Here is a 5,607-nt window from a genome sequence, read left to right on the forward strand (position 1 = left end):
TCTAGCTCTGTTCTCCAGATCTCTGGTTGAATCAATGAGGTGTTTCATATTCTCCTCAAATTTTTCATTTTTTAAATTTTGTTTTATATATTCTTGCTGCCTTGTGAAGTCATTTGCTTCTAATTGTTGAGTTCTATTTTTTAAAGACTGAATTTCATCCCTGCCTTTTTGGTCATCCTCCTTCTGGTCTGATTTTCTTTTTAGATCATCTTTTGCCTTCTTTGATTCATTTTTCAATTCTGGTCAATTCTGGATTGTAAGACTTCCCTGTTGCCTGTGTTCAACTTCCCGAGTCCAACACCAGCAAGGCTCTCTCTCCAGGCGGGTGCTCCCACCCAGAGATTTCAGGAGCTGTTGGAGACTCTACACAGTACATGTGGGAGAGGTCCTGGGATTCCCATTCTATACCCTCAGACCCAACAGTTCAAGATTTCAAGCCATTTTCTTGGTGTGCCTCTTTAGCTGTCCAGCAATAGGGTCCCCCTGCACTTTCCCTTTGTTAGATTTGGTCCTCTTTCTTCTCGAAGCTCATTGTTTTCTATCTCCTGTGGAAGGGTGAGGAGGTTTTAAGATTTGCTCCATCTAATCAGCCATCTTCCCAGAAATCCCAATTCTATCCATTTAACTTGGAAGACTTTCCTTCTTATTAAAGGAAATAGGATATAAAGCAGTTCATGTTCTGACAGTGGAATAAAGGAGACATATGTTTATTTATGGCTATGTATGTATGTTTTACTGTTTGTTTCTTTTAGAAGGAGAGATGAGACCTGAAATGAAGGTGACTCCAACAGAATTGAGCCTCTCTGTGGAAGAAATGGGCCAACAAAGATTCATAAGTGATGCTCCTAATAAATTAGCTTGGAGAGAATTTGGTGTTGAATCTCAAAATTCGTCCCTTATGGAACATCAAAGAATGCACACTGAGGAAAAATCTAGTGAATATAATCAGTGTGGAAAGACTTTTATGTACAGGACCAGTCTTGCTGTACATCAGAGAATCCACAGTGGGAAGAAACCTTATGAATGCAGTCAATGTGGAAAGACATTCAATCAGAGGTCCAGTCTTGCTGTACATCAGAGAATCCACACTGGGGAGAAACCTTATGAATGCAATCAGTGTGGAAAGACATTCAGGGATGGCTCTAATCTTGCTGTACATCAGAGAATCCACACTGGAAAGAAACCATATGAATGCAAGCAATGTGGAAAGGCATTCAGACTGAGATTCGATCTTGCTAAACATCAAAGAATCCACACTGGGGAGAAGCCTTATGAATGCAATCAGTGTGGAAAGACATTCAGTCAGAGTTCTGGTCTTGCTGTACATCAGAGAATCCACACTGGAGAGAAACCTTATGAATGCAATCAGTGTGGAAAGACATTCAATCGGAGAGCCAGTCTTGCTGTACATCAGGGAATCCACACTGGGGAGAAACCTTATGAATGCAAGCAATGTGGAAAGACATTCAGATTGATATTGGATCTTGCTAAACATCTGAGAATCCACACTGGGGAAAAACCTTATGAATGCAAACAGTGTGGAAAGACATTCAATCAGAGATTCAATCTTGCTGTACATCAGAGAATCCACACTGGGGAGAAGCCTTATGAATGCAATCAGTGTGGAAAGACATTCAATCGGAGATCCAGTCTTGCTGTACATCAGAGAATCCACACTGGAGAGAAACCTTATGAATGCAATCAGTGTGGAAAGACATTCAATCGGAGGTCCAGTTTTGCTAAACATCAGAAAATCCACACTGGGCAGAAACCTTATGAATGCAGTCAGTGTGGAAAGACATTCAGGGAGAGCTCCCATCTTGCTGTACATCAGAGAATCCACACTGGGCACAAACCTTATGAATGCAATCAGTGTGGAAAGACATTCAATTTCAGCTCCCATCTTGCTGTACATCAGAGAATACACACTGGGGAGAAACCTTATGAATGCAATCAGTGTGGAAAGGCATTCAGTCAGAGCTCCCATCTTGTTGTACATCAGAGAATCCACACTGGAGAGAAACCCTATGGATGCAGGCAATGTGGAAAAACATTCAGGAACAGCTCCAAACTTGCTGGACATCAGAGAATTCATGCTGTGAAGAAAAGTTAAGTCAACCAATGTGAAAAAACAATCACAATGAGTTACAGTATTGCTCATCATCAGAGAATCCAGTGGTGTGGTGAACGTTTATCACAGCAATGCAAAAACTCCAAGCTAATAGGTTTATTGAGAGGAGGCCAAACTCTGATTAAGGCTGAAACCTGCTTTGCATCAGGACCAGAGACCCAAAGCCTTAAGAGTTGTAGTATCATTTCTGCTATGCAAAATGGAGAGCAGAATGATTGACATGTAGCGGTTTGGAATTTGGAATGAACCGAAGATTGTCATGAGCCAGCAAAGGAAAAACAGTTACTGAGGAGGGTATATGAGGATCTTTAAAACTGAAAGAGGGGTCTCACTTTGGAGAAGGGCTTTGGTGGGAGGTTGTTGTTGGTTGGTTAGACCAAAAGTCAATTTAGGTTACCAGCAGCCATTACTGATCAATAACTTAGTTCCAATCCTGTGAATCTATACTATACATCCTAATAATTAATCATCTAAAAAGAAGAAGCATCAATACCATGAAACAGCCTAGTTCAGGTTAAAAGCAGCCTGGCCTGGCCATGTTGCAACAAAGAAAGCTAAACCTCTTTAGCTGTTCATCTCAAACCCTGATTACTTTCAATCTGATATCACCTGATTATCTGTAGCTTTAGCTAAGTTTTCCCTTTGTACGTCTTTCCTTCAGTTCCCTGTTCTTTTCCCTAAGTTTGTTATCATTAAAGTCTGAAACTTATTTAGGTGAATATCATTTTTACCCTAAGGATTATCAACATATCCTAAGGTATCTGAAGGAAGAGGAATTATTCAATCTATAAATTAAGCCACAGTCGATAAAGCATTTATCATTACTTTAAGCCAGGATAAGTGGATAGAAGAACTGCGAATTTTAAACTACAGCTTACTCATTAATCTACTTATTACTGGGACATTGTTATATTGGAGTTGAGTGTAGCAGGTCCATTTCAAATAAACCTGAGCGGTCCTTAGTGTTTCACCATCACAACTAAAGGGTGACACTTAAGGATTTCCATAGCCACTCAGCTTCATCTCCCAAAACCATCAGGGAGTGGGATGCATATTCCTTCACCATTGTAACAGGAGAGTCTTTTCTATAGAAACTGATGACATCCTGTACTAAAAGGCAGACTGAATATAGAATTGTTTCACATGGACAGATTGTGCAAGTGCCGATGATATCCTATCCTAAAAGACAGTCTGAATACAGAATTTTCATATGGACAGATCACACAAGTACTGAATAAGCCAGAAAGTATTAATAATTCTATGGGTGGTAACTGTCTAATATTATTACTGACCTTTTCAGTAAAGAGTTAGGATTCAATGTTTTTTCCCCACTAACAACCAGGAGTCAACATTTAGATGAATGCATGTATGACTGACATTTGCACCAGAGATAAGTTTGGACCCAAGGGCAGACCTCTACTTACAATAGGATTTGGTGGGCTTGTTTGGCACTTTTTTGATTTTAGTCTTAAGGTCAAAAAGCTTGTCAAAAAGATTTGATACCTTCCTTAAACTGTATTTTCTTAGCTAATGTTTGATGCAAACTATATTATCTGTGTTATAATCATAAAAGCTAATACTATTGTAATCATACGAGGGCGTTAGGAGATTTCACACGCACATTGGTAAGAAGCTTTATGGTAAGAAACAGTCAAACTGGAAAGATATTCAGTCAGAGCTTTAGTCTTCCTTTGTAAAATTAGAATTTTGCTCCCCAGGACTCTCTTTCCCAGCCTCCCATGTTCCTTCTCACATTACGTGCTAATGTAGGGAGGATATATTTCTGTGTAGCTCCACCCTCTTGCTCTTTTCCCTGGAATGTGGGGGGGGGGGGAGGGGTTTGAGTGCCAGGCAGGAGAATTTCACTCACGTGGCTTTTACTTTTGTACTTTTGTTCTTTTATTTCTTCTGCTTCAAGTGATTTTTAATAAGCTTTATAAAATATAATACTTTGAATTATTGGATATTAATTTACAAATAAGAAACCATATGAATGCAAGCAATGTCAAAAGACATTCAGTCAGACCTCCCATCTTCCTTTACATCATAGAATCCATGCTGCTGAGGAACTTTATGAATATAATCAATGTTAAAAGACATTCATAGTGTGCTCCAGGCTTGATGTACATCAGAGAATCAACACTGGGGATAAACCTTATGAATGCAAGCCATATGGAAAGGCATTCGCATGGAGTTACAGTCTTGCTCTCCATCAGAGAAACCATAGACTTTCACATAGAGCTCTCATCTTGCTGAAAATCAGACAATTCATTCTAGTATGTCATAAGCTGTACTAAGATTAGATCTAAATGTCTATATGACTTAGACCTAAAGTGTGATGCCATAAGCAAATTAAAGTGGGAGCATAGAATAATTTTGCCTTTTAGATCAATTTATTAATTTGGGAAGAATTTTTAAGCAAGTAAGAAATATCATAACTGAGTATTTTTATTGTATTAAATTCAAATCTATACAAACAAAATCAATGCAAACAAGGTTAAAAAGGGTAACAACAAGTTATTTGTTTTAAAACAATATGTCCAATTAATTACTTCAGTTTTTAAACAGTCTAACCACACTCTGAAATACCTTAATTCATCATTTCATGGCATCTAGATCTAAAGAGGATTTAATTTAGTAAAAGAGTTTGGGTATACAAATCATTTTTAATTAGCATCATTTCATATACAGTGTTTTCCCCAAAATTCCCATAAAGGAAAAATGAAAAGATTACAAATGATATCATCAATTTGAAATATGAAATAGAACACTTGAAAGTCAAATGATTTGAATTATCTTACATGGAAAATCACCATGCATCTATCAGCTTGACAGTCTGGGCTGATTACACTCATAGACAAGTGTAGCTTAGTCACTTACATATCAAATTTTGAGCATCTTTTGCATTAAGGTCTGTGCTACCAATACAAGGTCAAATATAATTATATTAATAGGAAAACACATGTGAATTTAAGTGATAATACATCATAATTTATTTTAAGACAGTCCCATTCAATCTAGATTCAAAGTTATAAATGGTACCCTACAGAATCCTTTCTTAAGAGATATTTGCTGCCAGCTCCTCAAATGACAGGGACCTCTACTTTCAGTTAGTCTGGCTGCCCAGGTTTTATGAAGGAGGGTCTGAGTCCTGGGGATAAAGGAGGGAAAGAGGCAGATGTTGAAGAGATGGGGAAAGTGGAGCCCCAGAGAGGACCATGTTGGTGGGTAGTAGCCCAGGGGGAATTTAAGCCCTGGGGAAGAATTTGGAGGTCTAAGGAAGAAGCAGGCCTGGGACTCAGACAGAAACATTCTTAAGAGTTTTAGGGACAAGGAGAAACTTCTCAGAAAGATATATTACCTGAAAAGACTGAATCCAAGAGGTCAAGGTGAACATGGAGAACATATTAAAAGCAGTGGAGATAACTAAGGAAAGGCAGAGTTAGAAGATGGAGGATCTAAACCAAGAATCAGCC

The 5,607-nt window shown here is 38.4% G+C and overlaps 1 pseudogene; it reads left to right on the forward strand.

Moving 5' to 3' along the window:
- Positions 1-4,387, forward strand: part of LOC123241761 — a 96,801-nt pseudogene extending 92,414 nt beyond the window's left edge.
- Positions 4,388-5,607: the final 1,220 nt, after the last annotated feature.

Source organism: Gracilinanus agilis, chromosome 3, assembly GCF_016433145.1.
Source record: "Gracilinanus agilis isolate LMUSP501 chromosome 3, AgileGrace, whole genome shotgun sequence".
NCBI classification, from domain to species: domain Eukaryota; kingdom Metazoa; phylum Chordata; class Mammalia; order Didelphimorphia; family Didelphidae; genus Gracilinanus; species Gracilinanus agilis.